Source organism: Canis lupus, chromosome 22 (genome assembly GCF_003254725.2).
Source record: "Canis lupus dingo isolate Sandy chromosome 22, ASM325472v2, whole genome shotgun sequence".
Classification (NCBI taxonomy): domain Eukaryota; kingdom Metazoa; phylum Chordata; class Mammalia; order Carnivora; family Canidae; genus Canis; species Canis lupus.
This window is the reverse complement of record NC_064264.1, coordinates 22,158,271-22,180,938: the sequence shown is the minus strand read 5'-3', so window position 1 is coordinate 22,180,938 and position 22,668 is coordinate 22,158,271. Positions and strand designations below refer to the sequence as shown.

Sequence of the window (22,668 nt, the reverse complement as noted above, 5' to 3'; positions counted from 1 at the left end):
AAAGAATGAATCCATTGTAAATATTCTCCCATCTTAGTAATGCATAAGTGATCTGTCATAACTCATTTTAAACTGTGAAATATGCCATATGAAGAGGGATTAAGAGGCTGAGAAACTCATATTTCAACCAAATCCAGAATTAGTTTTTCTTAGGTCTAATAATTCCTTGTTAATAAAGATTTAAATGCAGCGCTGTCTAATTTATTTCACTGGTGCTTGTCTATTGCCATGAAATTTGAGTGTCAGTAATAGCCTGTAGATGGCACTAGGGTATCATGTCGCTTGTGCTGGCCAGGTGCCAATCCCGCAGTAGCAAGGAAGGGGGGGGCGGGGAGGGAAGGATCAAGCTGGTACTACAACCAAAGATACCTTTTATTTAATGATAGTTGCTCTGGAGCAACTAGCATTTAAATTCATTTGCTTGCTCTTTTGCGATTAGCTCTCATCACACCAACTTTCTAGGATTTCATAACCCAAGTTCTATCCTTGTTGTTGGTATTGAGTCCACCTATGGTGATGGCCCATCTGAATTTGTTAGAAATAAGGAACATGTAGATTTCAGAAAACCAAGTCAAGCAAAATAAATTTGCAGAGTAGTTTTGACAGTTGTTGATTGGTATTTGAAAACTTGAGAGTTTTTCCTTTCTTATGTTGGGGGGGTGGCGGGAGGTAGAATGTTTTATTGAAACTCTATTTCCCTCCTACCTACCATCTTAATGTTTATTGCTCTGGAGTGACTTTAAGGTTTTGTGGCAATAGATACTTATAAAAATAATTTTGACAGTGGATCACATAGATATTCCCAGAACACTAAGCATAATGCCTGTGATTACTCGACTAAAATTTCTATTTTTAAAGTAAAAGATTATTAGATACCTAGAGCATTTTAAAAGTACATATACTTAGGGCTAGAGTGCGCAGAATGAAAGGAATTTAAATAAGTCTGAATAGAAACTCTAGAGGAGAATGTGAGATTATTCGATAGAAGTTGTAGTTGGAAAGATGTATTTTTATGTTAAATTCCTCAGCTTTTCAAGAAAGGATGGTGTTTTAAAATTTAGGAAATTTCCGAGCTTAGTAAAGGTTTATAAAAGTTGGTAAATAGATAATCATGTTGAGTAATATGAAGCTAAGTGGATTTAAATATGAATTTGCTGTTAATGAAAAGAAAGAAAATGGCTTTTTAAATTTACCTGTAATGTGAAGGTCACTCACAATACACTGATATTTTATGATTTGATTTGCATAGAATCTTAAGAAAAGCGAACATGATTTAAACTTTTCACATAAAATCTGAAATTTGTCTTCCGAAAGGATATACTGACATTCTTCCGACATCATCTTTCTTTTCATGTAAATGTGGTGTGTGTTAGCATTGACGTACAGGCCCACTTTTTCTGACTTCGCAAAAGTTGAAACTATATGCAGTACAGTGACATAAATGTTAAGTGCATTTCAGCAAATTATGGAAAAGATATTTTGTTGAGGCTTAGTCATAAGAGTATTTGTATGATGTAATCTTTAAAATAGGATGCTGACTAATTCTCTAACTGGAACTAAAGTGCGTTTTAGACATTCCTTGAGACCATGTGTCACTGTGCAGTTCTCATTGTAGGCACTTTGATGTTCAGACATAGCTATAATTCACTATTATGATAAAGAGCTATTAAAATGGCTTTGCTTATACCTTTTAGAAGTTTTCATGCTGAGAAAGAAAAAGTGCCATGTTAGAGAAAAGGAATTTTGGAAGTAAGGAGAAGTGATGGTGATAGCAATATGTACAATTTTAGTATAAAAGAGGCATATTTTCTATGAATGAGGAACACAAATTATATACTATCCTTTTAGTTTTCTTTTTTTAACTGAACCACATGAGCGTTATCTGAAGATGTTCTAGTTAAGCTAAAATAAAAATTCTTTTTTTAGCTCCTTCACTTCCACTCGTGGCTTTTATACAAAAATGTGCTCCCGAAGCTACACAATTTTGAAAAAGTAGGGTTTATTACAACAAAAAAGCTTTCAAAGGAATTTATAAACATATAATCTGTGAAGATTTTTAGTTGAGTGGGCACAGTGCTGTTAAGAGGAATACTTTTTCACTTAATGGTGCTAGGTGATGTGTGAATAAAATATAAGACTCTTGAGTAAAGCTTTACCAAATTTAAATATCATTAATTTGTATTGTCTGTACAATGAAAACATGAAGTCTGACTCTTGAACCATGAGTTTGCTTATAGTGCATTGGTTCTTATTTTGTATTCTATTCACCTGCTGTTTTGCCTTGTGTGACCCCGCAAAGAACGTTGTAAACCACACTCCTCACCCACTTTGTTTCACTAAGCTTTCATTTTCCTCGAATATAGCAAATATGTCACTGGATTTTCTACCAGTTGTTTCACATGAATTTTTGGAAGTACCCTTAGCATTCACAGATTGAGTGAAATGTCCCTTTAAAAAAAAAAAAAAAAAGCAAGATCATATTTTGATATTTATTCACAAATAAGCAAAGTTCACTCTTACAGGATTAAGAGGATGACAACATAATTAATTCTGGTAAGGCTTTCAGTGATAAAGCTCATTGGTGTATTTTACTAAAAGGGAAATATATTCTTAATGGATATGATTTTTGTAATGTATGACATTAAGTTTTCACATGTTAAAGTGTCTCAGAATCACGTGGAGGGTTTCTTAAAACACGGGTTGTTGGACCCCACTCCCAGAGGTTCTGAGTCAGCGCCATTGGGTTAAACCCCCAGTGGCACTGAAAATCTACACTGCTGACAAGATCCTAGGCCATGTGGATGCTACTAGCCCAGGGACCATACTTTGAGAACCACTGCCTCAGCATATTGGAATCAGAAACCTCAGCTCCCTTCCCTATCAGATGATCATTTCCAGAGTACCTGTTTGTGTACAGTCCAGCTCTCGGCTCACTTATTGACAGCTGTTTTATTGTAGCTGGAGGGGCTTTACAGTAAGCTGTTTATTGCTATTTCCCAATCTGGTTGACAGCATTTGGGGAATTAATTTTCTTGGCCCCAGTGTGGTTTTTTGTGGGGGTATGAATGAAAATGTTTGTTGTTGTTGTTGTTGTTGTTGTTGTTTTTTAAGTGACCTATTTACATTTGACAACTTCTTCCAGTAATAACACAATCTGTGAGTGTTGTACTAGAGTTTGGTTCTGGGTAAACAGTCATGTTTAATTTTCTAAATGAAATGCTTATTTTAGAGTTTAAACATCCTGACTTTCACTGTTCTCAACTGAGAGTATTGGCTCCTATATACATCTGTGTATATATTGAAGAAATTGTACATTGAAAACGTGTATGCATGCTATACTCAAGTATATACATATACTTGTGCTGTGTAAAGGGAGTTGCTCCTATTCCCAATCATTTAGAGATACTATGCTATATTTATGATTACTTTTCATTTTTGAGTAATCCCACTACAGCCACTAAAATGCTATGTCATGTAAAAGGCTCAAGACAGTCATAGAATTGCTATTTAGAAGAGTGAAAAAATGCAATTGAAAGTGAAGGGAGCAAATCTTAACTAATGTGAGGCTAGTAAAAAACTTGGGAGTTACTTTACTAAATTTTGCAGTGTATCATGACAGTTGAACACAGTGGCATGTGGAGAAAAATTGCTCCCCCCCAAAGCAAGTTATATTTAAAGTGCTGTCAGTTGTGATTTTTATTTCTACTCCTTCCCTTTGGCTAAGTGCCCTGTGATCATGAAGTCAGTATGAGGCAAAGGATACCCAGATCCCTTGGACTGATTCAGGAATTTGAAATGAGGATGGCCCATCTATTCAAACTGGCCACCTTTCTTCTTGGGTTTGTGGGACAAATACTTGATTTTTTTTTTTCAAATTGATACAGCTAAGTTATAAAATTCAAGGTGTAATTTTAGTATTCATTGCTAATAACCTTAAAGAGAGTAAAAATAAAAGTTGCCATCATATTAAGCATAGATGTGTCTTCTGATTACTGAATATGTGTTAACATAGAGAAAATAATTTCTGTAGTTAAAATATTACCTACTAAATTTTGCAATTATTTCTATATATAGGAACACTAAACTGATGTTCCTTTAATTTCAAATGAGTCATCCTTATGGTGTCACAGAACAGGCGTTAGCATCATTAAAATTACTTTGCAAGTATTGTACTTGTAATAATGTGTTATATTCTTATGGTATATACATAGTCTTATTAAATATTTCAAGCTATAATGCATCTTCTCGTAATAGCACAAATTGAAATATATGTGAAATAATAAAATAGAATTTGGATTTAATGAAAAACCTCAAACCTAAAATCACATTTCCTTATAACTAATTGTGAATTAGTTTGACTCTTGAACTTTCATTTTTCATGTTGACATACATGAGATGTGTGTAAACTATGCCCCCCAAAATTGGCCTCAGAATTATTTTTCCTATTAGATTACATGACAGTACTGAGGTATGAAAATGAGACCTGTAAATTATTTTCTCAGAAGCTCTGTTTCCACAGTTTTATTTTGTTATTCAGATTTTTTTTTTATTTCTGATTGTGTTTTGGTTAGGTAGGAATGCAGAAATCCCCCAAATGCTAAAAACTACAGTGGTCATATTGGTCCAGAGGTAGCAGATCAAGTGTTCATAGGATCGAGGGCCATGTCAACTATCCTTCTCTTTTTCAGTACTTTCTCAGTTTGGCTGTGGCAGAGTCGAACTCTTAGCTTGCATACTGTTACAGACCAAAACAAAACTGAGTTTGATGGATTATTTACCACTTTCACTTAAAATCCCTGTGGTAAGCGTTCTCTGAATTTAGAGAATTCTAAATTCTAAACACAGAGGTGTTTTCTTGATGGATATCCTCTATTCAAACTAGTCTCCTGCTAATATTTTTTTTTCTCCTGCTAATATTAACAAACCAGTTAATATCTTATATAGTCGAGGTAGTTGGAAACTAAGAATTAGTTAACATGGATTTTTAAAGTTTGGCTTTTTTGAAAGCTGATTTGATGTTTAATATCTTTTCCAGAATTTTATATACCAGGGCCCTAAAGTTTGCGTGTTTTTTTTTTTTTTGTTGTTGTTGTTGTTGTTGTTGTTTTGTTTTGTTTTTTAACTATGACTCTAATCACAGGACAGATGTTAGTGAGAATTTGAGAATGCAAATCAGCAAGGGGCTTACTCTGAAGTCTTCAGTATCTGGAGGCAGAGTAGTTCAATAACTAATGATGCTAAAGTGATAAATTCTTTGTAAGTTAGGATCCCTCAAATCTGCATCAGATCACAGAGGAAAATCTGAATGTAGAAAGGAGATCTCTCATGTAAAGACTCTGCTATTTAAGATTTCATCAGTTATTTCAGATAGCTGTTCAATCTGTCAAACATTTCATTTGGAAAGGAACACATGCTTTTTACCTTTGTTTGATACAAACCTATTGGGCTGTCAGTCATCAGAAACATAGAACAAGAAAGACATATTACTATGATTGACATTTTGGTTTTGATTTATATTCTTTTTTCCCTAAGCCAAGATTGATTAAAATGGAAATTCCTAAGTAAAACAACTACCCTTCCTTAACAGTGAAGAATGATGGCAGGAACAAGCTGGGAAAACAACCCATATTTAATCTCTCACTCATATTTTTGTCCTCTAGACAGTTTGTATCCTATAGACAAGAACGGTAGCAGAACTAGTAGACTGTTCCAAGCCGTAATATGACTTTAAGGCATTCAAAACTTGAAGTCATTCATTAGGGATGTGTTTTTACATACATATCCATTATTTAAATGGCATGTGAAAATATTTCCCCTGATCTTTAACAGTCTGATTGATTACAGCGCCATCAGCACATAACACTTTAAAATGATGGACTTGGAGCCACCTGTACTGCTGGGGGTGGCGAAGATATAAGCATGGTCTTTGAGGCATATTTGATTAATTCTTTCTAGTCGTTTTACGCTCATTATTCCGGAATTCCTTGAGAAAACAAGTGAAATTAACTTATCTTTTCTTAAAAGGAGTCTACCACAACCTCACCACTCATTAATTTATATAGATTTTTTAATTATATGGGCTGCAGGGAGATGGAAATTTGGTCTATTTGCCATGTTTGTATAATATCGTGTATTTTAACATTCCTCCACCGCTTGTCTTTCTATCTGACCATCTCTGCCTTTTAGTGTTGCACTGCCTGCGAATATCCAGTCTCTGGCCTTTTTCAGTCTGTTAGCAGTTGATTAAGAAATACTCTAATCCCTTCCAGGATATTGAGAAACTAATGGGTTGCAGAGTATTTGGGTCTTTAAGCTTCAATTGTAAATGCTATGAAGAATTGTCATTGAGCTGATATTTGCATATATCTCTCCCAGTGCTAGTTACTCTGCCTCCTTTTTTTGTCCTCCTAATCTTCAGCTTTCATTCTAAGAATATTTATTTTGGTCGGAAATAAGCATGCCAGTGATAGAAATTTGGGATTCACCTCCAAATGAATGCCATCACAGACAGGGAAGTTCTGGCACATTTTGCATAGATCTGTATGAACACAGTGAACCCTTCATAAGCTCTTAGATTGCAGGAAATCAGTGCTGAAAATTAAGTGGGGTTTTAAAGATTTGCAAAGTAGAGAGCTTTGTATAATGCCGGTATCGCAGGTGCCTATTAAATATGAAGTAAAGGCTTTGTAATACAACTAGCTAACACATTTCCCCTCCGCATTAGAGTGATTTATAGCCTGGGGAATTAGTCTTGCCTATTTTTTCCAAATGCAGAAACATTGGAAGTGTCTGAAAGAATAAAAATGCCAAACACATGCCTTAGAATAGACAGATTTGCCTTCTGATGGATCTAATGATGCCAAGTGGACGGTGCAGCCCTGCCCACACTTACCTTCAGCACTTTGGATGCCTGTGGTCTGGCTTTCAACTCTTCCTGAGAAGAAACCCTCAATTGTGTGTGCATAGATTCTCCTCTACATGTAAATCAGATTAAAACCCTAGGTATCCTTAAAACTATAGCATTACCATAATGAAGAGGGCTGGCTACTAAGTGAGTGCTTTGATCCTCCTAGGAATTGATATGGAAACATTTCTCAGGCTGTATTTTTAGAATTCATCTTTGCTCCATTTGTAAATACTGTGTATCCATAGCACAGCATCTAGTTCCAGACATATGTGCATTTCAATACATTTACCTTCATGACAGTGCTCAGTAGAATGCCTTGCAGTTCTTTAATACTTAATGTCTTTGGCCCCGTTAGATATAAATCAGTGGAAATAGCCATGCATATTTTGAAATGATTTTACAAATCCTATATTTTTGCCTACCAGAAAGAGCATATAATCCATGTGCAGTCCACAGTAGGTACAGTGGACTTGCTGAGAATCATCATAGATGATTGATTTTTAAAACAAAAACGTTTTTTGTGCAAGACAATAGCAACCGCAATTCAGTGAATGAGGTTTTTTTCCTCATTAAACAAACCTCAATATGGAAAAGAATGGAAACACAGAAGGATATAGAAAATGAAACCATATCTTTTATAGGAAGAAAATGTCTTCTGCTGACAGGAGTTCTGTAGTAGATGTTTTCTTTGGGAAAAAAAAAAAATACTGGTGTCTTTTGGATTCGGAGGATATAACCAGTCTGTGCCTCTGTGTGATAGGAGTTGCATGCTGAGGACTTTCAAATACACAGCTACATAGGATTCTGCAGGAAACTTTTTGTAGAAGGTGCAAGTGACAAATGGAGACAAAATGGAGTGAGTTCTGAGTTGTGAGTTGATGCCCTCCTGTGTCATATATTCATGTCATTGAACCAATTTTCACATTGGAAGCCTAGAATCACAATAGCCTTCCTTCTGTTTGTCAGCTGTGAACACACCTGCACTGGCGACTTTTCTTTGCTCCACTTCATGTCATTCACTAGGTGGATTATATTCATTTATGTTACTTAATATACACCTGCTTTCTTAAGTTTCTTGAGAGATTTTTAAATGACGCAGAATTTTTTCTGCACATCTATTCTGCATGTCTGTGTGTTTTGCTCAAGAACATCCGTAAAGTATCAAAACACCCACAATGTGTCCTTTCTTCCTAGAAATAGAAAATCTCGATCTTTTTTTCCTTTGCAATTTTTAAAATTGAGTTTTTCTTACTGATAACCATTTTCAAGGTGAAGAAGTAATGTTAAATTTAACTGTGTGGATTAATGTTCCAATGCATTCCTAATCTTCAAATTTCCAACATAAAAAAGATGTTAGAATTTTTATAAAAATAAATTCTCTTTTTTGCTGCAGAATTGAAATGAGTATCAAAATTACATTAAATTGTAGTAAAAACAGACACAGTCTTTAGGATATTTTAGTTTGACATGAGCTCATTCTTGGTCTTGACAGCAAAATCTTCTGCCAAGCAGTGACGGCAAAATATGTTGAATTCATTGATTGATTTTTAAACATGGTAATAATTAAGCAAAATCATTTTGACACCTCAAGTCTCTGTTTTAGACAATTAAATTCTGCTTTCGCTAAGGTTATTGACTTCTGGATGATACTGGAAGCAACGCTCCTCAGGGTTTAAACTATTCCTGTAGGACCATCTGTTATTGGCAAGGCTGTGCATCCACTCTAGCCAATGCAGTAGCAACCCCAGGCGTATATTCAGGATTGTTCAAAACACGGTCCTCGTTCCTCATGATCCTTCAGTCTCAAGTGGTAACTCAGTTAAGTCAAATACTGCTATATCATAATTTAAAGCTTAATAATTACAGTGCTGTAGGCAAGTTCCTTAAAGTAAGAGATGTATCTTATTTACCTTTCTATTTCCAAGACCAAATCTACAACGATGCCTAAGAGTGAACTTAGTAGGCATTCAGTAAGTGTTGGCCTAACCGAGAGAGAGGAGCTGATATTGGCGTTGTACTTTCTGTGTGTATAGCAGTTGCACTGATTTAATCCCCATAACCGTATAAGGAAGATATTCCCTTCTCTCTCAGCTAATGTAGAAACTGAGATTCAGAAAATATGTTGGGCTTTTTTTTTTTTTTCTTTTTCCAAGTCACATGGCTAAAGCCAATGGCTTTTATTTCCAGGCTACAACCCTACCTTTACTCTAGTATTTCTTCCTTATATGTGGTGGCCTACTTTTACTTGTAAAACACTATTTTTAGGCTATATATGTTTGAAACATTTTCTTCATTAGGGACATATTTTTGTTGCAAAGGTTTGCAAACCATTTATATATATATTTTAAAACCATATTATAGGGCAACTCAGTGCACTCAAAATTATTCTTTACAAATTACCTCCTAGTAAACTAACTCTAGATTACATTAAAATGTGGTAAGTGTATGACACAGAGAAGTTCATCTGTATCCATTGCTGCTGTGACAGAGGCCAAAATGAATAAAATATATGTGGAGAGAGTGAATGTTTGACTTTAGCTGCCGTACATATTTTCCTCTATAACATCTGTGTCCTGATGACAAAAGCTCTAATTAGTTTAAAGAATATTTTGTGGCCGAGGAATCGCCATGCTCTGTAATCTAAGGAATTATGGTCTCTCTGGCACCCCTCTATTCATATTTCTGGAGGTCTAACTTAATTCAGTCCTATGGATGAGCTTGTATAGCTTGTCTTAGACTCTGTATTTTACCATTTTGATTTTTTAACATATATAGTACACCTTTGTATCTTTTATCACTGTCTTGACTTAATGATTTCTGCATGTACATCAGAGGGAAGCAGAAAATTAGAAAACTGCCAAACTACTGATTCTAATGGAAATAGTTTCCTGTCACATAATCAGATATCTCCAATTTCCATCTTCTCCCTCATTTCTTCCACACCACTATGTCTGCCCATCATAATACCTTTTTAAAAAATATATATTGAGATATAATGGAAAACAAAAGGATGAACTAAAAAAACAGAATCAGATTCCTTTTTTAAGATTTTATTTATTTGAGAGAGAGAGAGCATGAGCGGGGGAAGGGATAAAGGGATAAAGAATCTGAAGCAGACTCTGTACTGAGTGGAGAGCCCAATGCTGGGCTCCATCTCACCCACCACAAGATCGTGACCTGAGCCAAAACCAAGAGTGGATGTTTAACTGACTGAGCCACCCAGAACGTCCCAGATTCCTTTTCTTCTAAGCTTTCTCATCAGAAATTTTGACTTGAATCTTTAAATACCTAGATTATTGAATAATTACCTCTAAACTTAGTGATCAATAGATTTACTTTGTTACCTGCTTGATAGGGACAGGTGATTTAGAAGTAAGAAAAAAAGTTGTTACATTAAAGTTCCCTTAATAATCTTTTGAGTCAGCCAGACATCACCTTAGAATCACGTATGAATTCTATAAAAAGAAGCAAAATAATAATTGAATAGTGATTAGAGCAGTGTCTAGCTACTATATTAATTTTAGAAAGATAAATTTGGTGTCTAAAAGAACGCACAGAATAGTTTCTCAAGACTCAAATGGGCCTTTGAGACTGTTTGGCCTATTTAATTCTTTTTCCAGCTAAAAAAAACCGAGACCCAAGAAGTAATTTGATATTTGGAGTAGGAAAAATGACTCCATGAACTGCTACTAAAAACTGTGACATTGGGCATTTCATTTAAATATACCAGTCCTAGCTTTCCTTGTCTGTAAAATGAATGTGATCATGCCTAAGCCATAGGTTATCTTGAGATTAAGTGAATGGGTACGTGGACCCCTCTAAATGTTTGGCCTCCGGTAGGCAGACATTAAAAAAAAAAACAAAAACAACAACAACAACAAAAAAACCTCACACAAAACAAAACCTATCTGCTCTTTTCTTTTTTTCTGTCCAAGGATATCAGCTTGCCACTGACAGAGGTGCTGATTTCACTTAATGCCTCTTCTCGTAGTTTTGTTCTTGGTGGTTTTTTGGAATCTGAGTTTTATATCTTTTTAATAAGTAAGTTATCTTTGTTAATCTACCTTTGGTTTAGAACACTTTTTGGAAGGCGGGCGGGGGGCGGTTATGTAGGATTTCTGAAAAGTTGATCTTGTAACAACAGCATCAGAATAGTGCCGACAGGATCTTCTGCCTTTCTTTTGAATCTTAGTCCCTATTGTTTCCCATTTATATAATTGCTTTGTCTTTCATTTTGAGTGTTTCACCATTTTCTTTCGCATGTTGTATTTAAAATTATTCTGCTTTTAGCATTTGTTATTAATTTACTTCCCTGTTGATTACCCATTGGAGCTCCACCCGTCTGGGGATTTTCACCTTATACATCACTCCTATTACAAAACAACATATAAGAGAGTGAATCTGTTTCACAGTCAGTACTTAACACAGCTGGAGCCATTTGAAACCTGCTGGTTTTTGCTTCCAATTATTCCATAGACTAGAAAGCATCTCTGTTGAAGTAATGACATCCATGGTGTAATCAAACTAGTTAAAATGCCTTGGAGTATATGGATCATATTTCTGGGATTCATCATATGTAAGCCAGAAGCATAAAAATCAATAGATTTTTTCCTTTCTTATTTTAAAGTAATATATATTCACTTATAAGCAAGTTTTTAATGTCTAAATATGCAGCCCTATATTGTTTGAAACTGTAGGTGACGTAATAACATAAATGGGATCCAACAAATGAAAATATAACACGATATGATAGCATCTGAAAAATACCTTTTTTAAATATCCTGGAGTCAGAATCATTGCCTTGTGTTAGACTAGCTGAAATCATCAAGATGAAGTTATTGATTTGGATTTGGAGCAGAATGTAGTGGGGATTTGTTACTAATTCAATTAACTTTATCAACTAAATAAGTAGATTTGGCCAATTTTTAGTTGCTTCATTGTGACTTGGTTGTAGAAATTAAAATTTTAACGTCTTACTGACCTTTACTATCTTCTCAGTGTGATAAAATTGTATTGGCTTTTTGGTTTAGTTCTAATTTTATATACAGACAGTGGCTAAGTAAGAAAAAAAGGACTTTAGAACAAAAACAATATGCAAACTTACTCCTTGTGCTTGGAAAATTTGAATCAAACATAAAACATAGCACATTGGCAGGATTTCCTTTAGAGTACTGATTGTTTTATGCTAAGATGTTCTATCTTACAGCAGTGGGATGGTGAGCAGAGCAGGGACATAGTATGGATGTTACCTTGAGTTATCAGACTTCAAGGAGTTGTAAAGATTATAGCATGGCATATACTAGATGTTCAATAAATTTTACTTAATCCCACCACCAGGGCAAACATGGAGATAATCAGACAAAATGAAGGTGTTAAATGCATTTTAAGTGGCAAGAATCAGACTCTAAAGATTTAGATTTATTGGGGTTTTTTTAGATTTATTGTTTTTTATAAAAAAAATATTTAGTCTTCTCATGGCATCAAGTACATATAAATGTATACTATATATACATAAATAGAAGTCAAGATGACCGCCATTTTATGTTGTCCATTTCAATGATAAACCTCTGTTAACTCTTAGAATAGAGAAGTGATTGTGCATCCCAGGAAGTATATGTAAATTACAGTTCAGATAATGACCAAACACTTATTTTATGAAGAGAATTATATTTTTTGTGCTGCAGTTCTCACATCTCTCCTTCTGTGAACAGAGTCCACTTGATCTTTTTCCTGTAGCTATGTGAGGGACCTTTCCAGGTTGAATTCCTATTTGGGCATAAGCTTTGCAAGTAGACAATTTCTAACCTTTATCACTAGACTACTACACCATGTTATATTTTCCTTAATGGATACTAAAACTTGTTCCAGAATTATATCCTACAGTTTTAAATGTGTATTTTTTTGAGAATTTTTTAAATCTTTTTAAAAAATACATAACTATGAATTTTTTCTGCCAAAGACCTGTAATAGGATCTACTGATATATGTATGTTAATATTTATTTTTCATTAATTCTGTTATTCAACAGACATCTATTGAGTCACTGCTGTGATCCAGAAACCATATGAGAGAGAAAGATTTTTAAGAAAATAAGACATTGCTTTTGCTTTAAAAGATTCCAGTGGGTTTTAAACACAATACTTTTTTTTTTCTTGGAATTCCCTTATTTAAAATATGAGTTCTCTCTGTTTTAAATTGATGTCATCATTTCTCTGAAATATATTTTTTGAAGTCTTTTTCTTAACTAGTGCCAGAGACTTGATCTTTCAGTAGGGTAATAAAATTCTAAGATCTATTACTCTAATTATAAGAATGCCACATTTAAATTTATCCTTTGGTTAATTTAGAGGGAAATACACTTTTTCATCCTTAAAATCACACGTCTTCTACAGGCAAAGGTGTTAATAAAATATAGTTGTGAGAAAACTTCATTTTTGTAACTATGAGATTAGCATATTTGCTATATTAAAAATCACTTTAAAAACATGGCACACATTGATAATATTGAATAATAACCTAAGTTGAAGAAGACAGTGTCCTCTACAAATGGAGTTCCACTTACACAGGGATCCCCCCCCCTTTTTTTTTAGAGATCCCTTTTTAAAGGGTCATTTTGAATCATGATATTCTGCAAAACAGCCTTCACCCTTTGAAAAGATTTAAGCTTAAATGAAACATAGATGTTAAACTCTTGCTAGAATAAATGTTTGGTTTAATTGGCTTTTACCTCCAGATGGTTATGAGTTGGGCAAGTCTATTTTCTTATGAATAGTTATCACAATATTTCAAGGAATTAATGCAATGAAATGATGTTGAAAAATTGAGACCTTCATTGTATATTTTGTTCTTAAATTGAGAAACAGTGATATCCTGAAGATTTGGTTTCCTTTAATCACAGAAGAGAATGTCATAAGTGAGCTTTATATTTCAGGCAAGACAGACTATAATATTTTTAACTTTAATCATTTCTAAAACACTAATTTACATATGGATGATGTTTATATGAGCAGGTCATTTCAAAATTCTGACATAGTATTCAAACAGAATTTTTTTTAGAAAAATGGTGCATTTAATGCCTCACCTGCACTTTCTTGTGCAGACCTTTTTTTAAGATAAATTTTTACTGCCAGAAAATGTACTATTTTAAATGCAGTTAGGCTTCAGTGATAACCATCAAGATGGTGCCTACCTCCAAAAAGATCTTTCCAACTGTTCTGTGGATACTTAGGCAACTATCTCTAAGTAATTACTCCAACCTAAATGAGCTACAAAATTGAAACCTTAGGAATGTGTACACCTTAGGAATAAAATGTGTTAATGGCACTTAAATATACTTAATAAAATAATTTGGGAAATGATAAATTTGTTGATATGACCAGGCACATAACTAATGTAATCCATTTTTCAATGTGAAAATATGGACAGTTTGTTAAGCTAATTTAGTACCAAGAAACAGTATACATTAAACTTAGTAAAATAGATACATATAAATAAGGATTGGTATGGAAATCACATGAATGTTACTCTGTTTGCAGTAGCTAGTTTCTACATATGATCGATCAGAAATGTGTCAATCTCATCATTACGGTAATTGTTAACTTGGTGTCTTTACATAGTTTTAATTTATTGTTTACTATGATTTTTGTGACTGTGCATTGCTGTACCAAAGAAAATGAACCAGTAGGGGTTATTAAAATAAATGGATTTTCCTATTTTTAAAACTTTGGTACTTCCTGCTTTCTAATTTTTGGCAACAATCCTATCTATTCAAAAACACTTATACTTTGCTGAAGTTTCACTTAGCATTTTGAGAATTACATTTTCTCATCTGAAAATTATATCATCAAATTCAGCCATTTGTTTTCATTTCTATTAAAAATTGAACTATGACTTTAATTAATACTTAGACATCCTCTTTGGCAGATTTCCTCATATCACCCAATATCTGTCTGGCCTACTTCTTTCTATCATTTGATATATGTTCAAACAGTGCAAATCAATGTTGACATTGACTCATGAAAAACAATTACAAAATAAACCCTATGGTTCAATCTCTCCTGACAATGAACAATTTGCAATATCCCCGTTGTTTGTTTGATCTCTGTTATCATTCTCTTGCCTTAATGTTGATAACAGAGCATTGCCTTTATCTTCTTTGAGGTCTCTGCCTGATTCATTTTCCCTTCTGAGCTAGAAAATTAACTTTTTTTCCTCCTGAATCAGAAAGCACAAAACAGAAGAACTCTAAAAATTTCAAACAGATTATTGGTGTTTATAATTTGATTAGAAAATTATCCAGTTAAAACAGGATGTAGTTACCCTACTTTGATCAATAATACTACTCTGAATTTTTTTCTGTAGTAAAGCATGAAGATGAATTTTAGTATTTTAACTTTTGTGAATATTAGAGATACATAGTTTTGGGGTAATGTGTAAATATAATTTTTGAAAAGTCAAACAGTGGCCATTTAGATTGACAGTGGTGTTTATTTTCAGGATACATCCTGGAAAAGTTAATAAACCTAATGCTTGTTGATTTTATTGGCAGCATGTTTATTCAAACACAAAATAGGGTTAAATAGAAGAAATAATGTAAATAATCAGAACTGTCAATCTATTGCTGAAGGAAAATCAAGTTTGGGATTAAAAAGATTGATTTGCAAATTAACTGAAGTGGCCCCCAAATATACCGCCTAAATGTCAGACAACAAGTGCTATTTGCTTACAGGAACATATACTGGAACTATGTTTTGCCACAACAGAGCAGCCTACCACATTCTCTCCAGAACAGTACAGAAAGGGGACCTTTCAGGATGGTTCTGAAACCTGAACAGTAGCATAGGAATGCTCATTCTAATATCTAATACCTCAATGATTTCTGAACCTCAAATTTGCTTCCATTTATCCTGACTTACTGCACTGTGCTCTGTCATCTTATAAAAACTTTAGGAAAGAACAGTTATATCAGTGTTTCTGCTGGAGGTATTACAAAAAGGCTATTTTTACACTGTAGGTGGATGTGTTTAGGAGTTGACAAAGATGGAGATGTAGTTCCAGAAATGCCACATGTTGGTCACAAGACACTTCTTTTTTGTTTGTTTTTCATATTAAGCAGCCTCATTCAACGCTCACATCTTGAATGTGTAACAGAGATGCCTTTCTTAGCCATATGGCTATGTGGACCTGATACTTAAATTTTTTTCTTCCACGAATATAAGGTCATTTGGAGGTAATTCAAAATAAAATCTCCAAACTATTTAATTTTACTAACCCAGGCAACAGCAAATTATAAAGACTCTAAAAGTAATATAAAGGAAAACAATAAGCCACATAGATTAAGTGTCAAATGAATATCCTGTGATTCTTCCCTAAGAGGCATCTTAGCTATTTTGAGCAGTAATTGATGGAATGAGATGTAAGCAGTCACTGGCAAGGTGAGAAGCTGGACAGGCCAAGTCTTAAAATCCTGTGAGTTTATGGAGCATTGTCAGTATGAGCCATTCTGGGGACAATACAGTGAATCACAGCTATATGATTAATCAAATCAGTCCTCTATTGTAAAAGTACAAAGAGAGTGATGCCCGTTAGCATCTGATTTGGAATTGGATACTTGTATATTAATGAATTTGTGTAGACTGTGCGTTCCAATGTTTTGCCTGGAAAAGAAATTCATTAGGAATCTGGACAAAAGCAACATTAGATAGCCACAATAGAGTTAGAGTAGCCTATACAGAGGAAAAGCTAACGTTAAGAAGAGTAAACTCATTAGTCCTAATAGTATGTTACTGAGGTTGAAACTAATTATTGAGTACTTTAACATGATTAGTCATTACTTTATTACTAAAAGATGTGAACATGCTCTAAGCATATATAAAAGTAACTGGCCAAAATAAACCATACTAATTTCAGCTAAATAGCAAACCGTTTCACAGGAGGAATGGGGGACATTTGGAGCTCTAAAGGAGAAGATCACAATATTCATTTTGGCACCATTATCTCTTTATTTCTGAAATATGTTGAAACTATATTTCCAACACCAGTAATGATAATAACCAACACTGACTTGAGTGTTCACTGTATGCCTGGCATTCTTCTCAACCCTTTCCGTGTATTAACTCCTTAAATGAGAACAGTGACCTTGTGAGTCAGGTACTATTATTAATATCCCTCTTTTATATCTGAGAATAAGTTAAATGATTTGCTTAAGGTCACAGTTCTTGTAGGTGGAGAGTAGTTCAGGACTTGAACTCTCCCAGTGTTCTACCAGAAGCTTTGCTCATAGTTGCTAGGCAATACTGCCTCTCAATTGAACTTTAAGTTGAAAAAATAAAATTGTGATGCATCACTGAGAGTCAGTTGTGCCAAAAATACATTCTTTGTGTGAAGGTAAAAAAGGACAAAGTGTAATGTGTTTTGTTTTTAATCCCTTTGTGTATACATTTTGCCACTGAGCACATGGCATGATGATGCGGCCGTACCTGAGGCATGTGTGGGTTTTTCTGGTTTCCCGTGAACCTTCACAGACAGTACAGAGGAAGAGTGGAAGAGTAGGAAAAGCGTTTATATCTTTTAGGCAGTAGGATTCTGAATACTTTTCACCAACAGTGGATTTTAGCAGTGAATTTAAAACATTCTGCTAATCTCAAAATAGAACCAAGAGTTTTTTGATTATCCTTTTTTAGACTACTCGTATCCGATAAGAAGGGATGTAGAAGAGGGGGAGGTCAAACTGTAAAACTATAGTGATAACAAAAAGATCTCTCTCTTCTGCTCTAGGCTAGAATGATGCTTTCTGGCTTTTTTTAAAAAACTATATTCCAGCCCGTGTTTCTGAATGGGTCAGAAGTACCCACCACCATCCACCTCTGCACAAACTTGCCAGCTAAGATCAGCATGGACCTTCTCCTATTTGTAGTGCACTGTGAGAACACAACCTCACGTCTCTTTAGAAACATGCATATAAGTATTGTTTATTAAATTTTAGCCCTTTCATAAGGTTTTTCAGTTTTATCACCTGCAACCACAAAAATTATCCATTAGTTTTATACAGTTCTATAAACATATCATATTTTATTACTGGTTTAATGCCTCCTTGCTTAAAACTCTCACAGTAAGTGGTAAACACTTGCCAACCATGTGTTGGACTTTCAACCTCCTCCTTAAGCCTGAGAACTGGAGAGAATGATTTCAGCCCTATAGTCAAATAAAATTTCTTTTTTGTTGAATCTTATAATGGATGCATTACAATAAAACTTCTAGGTGAGAAAGTTGCAGTTTTGAGGTACATTTGAAGGTTAAAATGAATAGCTAAGAGTTACGCATACACAACTTTCCTTATTCCATCTGGCAAAGGAGAGTGATCTTGGAACAACAACATGCTAACCTTTCTGTCCATTGTGTCTAGTGCACGGGGGTCATTAAATAACTTTCATGAATGCTATTCTTATTTAGAACATAAATTCTGTCACATTCCTAAACAATAAAAAATTTATCTCTTTGAACAATTTTTTTGATATGACACAAGCAGATTGACTTACACTTCCAAAACCTGTAGTTTTAAAGCTAAAGTTACATTTTGATTGTGTGGACTCAATTATTATTTAAAGCTTAGTTTGATTTGGGGGCAGTAGCTTTTTCTTGATGACCCTTACTAATAAGCTTTAATTGGCAGAAAAATTTCAATTATTGTAATTAAAGAGCAGAATTGAACATGTTGACCAAAGTAGATTTCGTGTTTCTAATTAGGCAACAAGTATTTAGTAAGGGCATACTTTCAGATCACCCATTTGTGAAAGAAACCTAAGTTTACCTGGTAATTTGTCAGTGAACTAGAGTATGGCAAGATTTCATTAGTTTAAATTATTAAGGTAAGATATTGGAAAAACATAATTCTCAGATAGGACTTCAAAGACATACAGGCAAGTTTACTTTGAACTCAATAAAATATGTAAGAATGGAAATCAATTTGCGGTACCGATGTGAGGAATGATTTTTGTATATTTCTTTAAAGAGTCTTTTAAAGAAGTAATCTTTTTTAAAATTATACTGTTTTGATGTTACTCATGTTTAATGAGACCAAACATAAAAGTAAACACTTTTAGTAATCTCTTTTTATCGGGTTCAAGTAGAACACTGCCAACCTGTTTGGTTTTGCGATAGGTTACGGTCTTATGATGGAGTTCCCAGTTGGGGTTTGGAAACTAAAACCCTGGCATACAGACATGGTTGTTTAACATGATGTGTTGCTCCCACTTTCTAGATAACTTAAAATATGGCTGGAGTTCTTCTTATTTAGAAATTTACAAGGCCTTGTGAGAAACAATTTTGCATCGACATTCTCGGTGATAATTTGTAGTGACATTATGCTAGTTGGTTATGATTGTGATAGGCAAGCTTCATCCAAATGGACATTACAGGAGCCAAATTTAATAGTCTTAGTAGTGGACATTTCTGCCTTGAGGAGAGCAGAGGCTCTCCAGCAGGTACTTTGCTTTCTACCTCCACAGTTATGTATTAATATACATCAGTTCACAGAAGTCGTGGAAGGGCACGAGAGGATGAATGGAAATGGACAATATTACAGTAGTGGAGTGAAAGTTCTGTGGTGGTTTTTCTGCATGGATGTGGTAGAAAAGGCACATGGACACCAATTCCCAGCCTTTGAACATTCAGGAAAATGAATTAGCTTTCAAGAAAATAAAATGGGAAGTGAAAAACAGCTATGTAACTTAAGCTGGTATGTTTCTTCTCATTATAAATACTTTTCACAAGTATCAAGAATTGATTCAACAAGGAGACCCAATATTGTATGTAGTATATGATTTTGTCCATTTAATTACAACCACTTTTATCTCTTAAAAACATTCACAGGAAAGGTATGCTTTGCCTGACCACAATAAGAAAGTTAGATATGATGAATATACACAACGAATCTATTCAATCATATACATATTGCTGTAAGAAATATCTGAAGTGAAAAGATTTTTCCATACCTTACCAAAAGTTTTAATAATATTTCAACTACAGCATATTGAAGCCTTCCTTGATTTCAGCTCCCTTTTTGGCTATAAAACTTATCTACGATAGCAATAGAATTATGGCAATATACGGTTGACCCTTGAATGACATGGGATTGAACTGCTCAGGTCCACTTAATGTGAATTTTTTTTTATCAGTACAATACTGTCAACTTATTTTCTCATGATTTTCTTAATATTTTTTTTAGCTTTATTGTAAGAACACAGTATATAATACATATAACATATAGCATATGTGTTAATCAACTGTTTATGTTGTGGGTAAGGCTTCCAGTCAACAGTAGGGTATTAAATTTTGCGGGGAGTCAAAAGTTATACACAGATATTTGACTATGCCCCTAACTCCTGAGTTGTTCAAGCATTAACTGCCTTCTACTACTAAGGCTGTGTATTTTCTCAAGTTATCTGAGAACTTTTTAACCATCTTTATTGCAAATTGATAAAATTACTGTTTTAAAATTACTGTTTTAATTTGGCAAGCTCTGGAACATATTTTTACATAGATTTCTGATGGGTGTGCTAATATTTAGAGTTTTGACAGTATGACTTTTTTTGAGAGGATTAATGCAGCTGCACAACATTACCATAGTAGAGTAAAAATTCTGTTGTGGGTTTTCAACAGTGATGTGATCAAAAAGGCAAATGGACACCCATTTCTAATTAGAGATATCTATTCAATAGATCATTTATTTTCCTTGATTGCATGCATTTGATTTTTTTAAACCACAAAATTGTGTGAAAGCTGTGCACAGTTTGACATAAGTGAACTACAGCAACACGAAAATAATTTACTTGGCATCACTTTTATGGGTCAAGCAATGGATTCTAGCAACTCACGATGTTTTTTAAAGCTTTTAAAAATTACCCCTTATAATAGTAATTATAAAGATGAAAGATCAAGAGTATGCCAAATAATCATAAGGCATTTGAAATGATTATAGATGAGGTTTTGACATACAGAGTGGCATTAAGATAGAAGTATACCGTCAACCGAAATGATGGAGCTCTAGATATAGACAAATAAGATGATTGTTTATAAACTTTCAATAAATTTGATACCTAGGATATTTGTAGCTTATGAACCCTTATTTATGTTTATTTAACTTAAAAAATTAAGAAAGAGTATTTGAAGTTATTTAGTTTCTAGTATTCTAAGAGAGTGGCTAAGAGACTGGCAATGTCTAACTTAGTGTGAATGTAGTTAAAGGAGTCATTGCTATGCTACTGTCCTGGTCTTAAAGTGCAAAGAATTGAGAAGACATAGAAATTTGCTTAATTAACCCCTGTTGATTTTACAGGACAAGAAATAAGATTACTCTTTGGCAATCACATGTTACTTGAATTATATTTAATTTTTATTAACCTGAAAACATACCAGCACACTCCCACACACAACCCCTAATGCAAATATGGACAGAACGAATCCCTCCCCCCATAATGATTTATGTATTTCTTTCTAACATAAAACAAATATTAGTAGGTCTGATGAAAAAAAATAAGGGGCCTTAGTAAGGCAAAGCTCGTGCCTTACAGTTTATGGCCTGACTAAAAGTAGATAAAATCTGCATTTTTGTGTTTCCTCTATATAGCCCCCAAATGATATCAACCGACTTCTCACAGAAAATGTATATGCTTTTCATTCTGACCAATAAAAGGCAACTTGGTGAGTTATAGAGATTGACTGGGTGCTTGACATGTGGTGCTGCTCCATTAAAATACTGGGGAGGTTTAGGAGAATTTAACTTGCTTGCTTGTTTTTAGATATGTTGATATCCAAATATTCTAAAAATATAAAAATGCAAGTTTAGTTCACATATAATAGGTTTCCTTACATTGCTTTGTAGTTCATATGTAAAAAAAGAAAATAATGTGCTCCTAGTCATTCTATAATTGTGTTCTGATATTACCAGGCAGTTTCTGTAGACATAGTCAAATAAGCACATTGTTCATTATTTAAATGCAAAATGCATCTTTTCAATCATTATTGCCTACGTAATTTCTAGAGAATGATCATTGAGTGGTCCTTCTTCCCACTTCACCACTTTAAGATAGGTGGATGTGTTTGATTCCTTTTCCATTCTTTTATTATTAAAAGAACCCTTGGGAAAATAAAACATTTGTTTTCAATTAAAAAGAAAATCCACTCTGGTAATTATATTGTTTTACTTCTGCAAAGTAGCCACATTTTTACATACTCCAAATAAATTGTCACATGTAACTATATGCTAAAAAATGATGGAATGTGGCTAAAAATAATTTCCCTTATTGTACTACGATGTATGAATAATTATAGATGTAAACACTTAATGTCACATTTTCCTGTAATACCATTATTCTATAGGTACCATTCACAATACAGTATATTCTATTGCTACTTTGTGGAATGAGTTCTTGAGATTCATATTAAGGCACTACACAAAGCATTATTATTAAAGAATTATAGGGAAAACGTTCCCAATTGAAAACTGATAACTGAAGGTATTATGTAAAATAAGTATATTGCAGAGTAGATAAGTTCAATGTAGCAATATCTTTCTATTTTGGTTTCAAATTAAGTTTTTATATACACGAAAACGATTTGCCTCAAGAATTAGGTGATATATTTTAGAAGATTTAAAATAACCAAAATATTGTTGCAGTGTGTTACATTAGTAATTTATCAATAAAAATTATTACTGTTAATAATTGGTAGAATTTTTTTCCTCCCTGTGCTAGTGATTTAAGT

General features: G+C 33.8%; 1 protein-coding gene across 1 annotated transcript in view; it reads left to right on the top strand.

The window, feature by feature from the left end:
• The window catches only part of PCDH9 (protocadherin 9), an 887,338-nt gene that overhangs the window by 5,692 nt on the left and 858,978 nt on the right, over window positions 1-22,668 (top strand).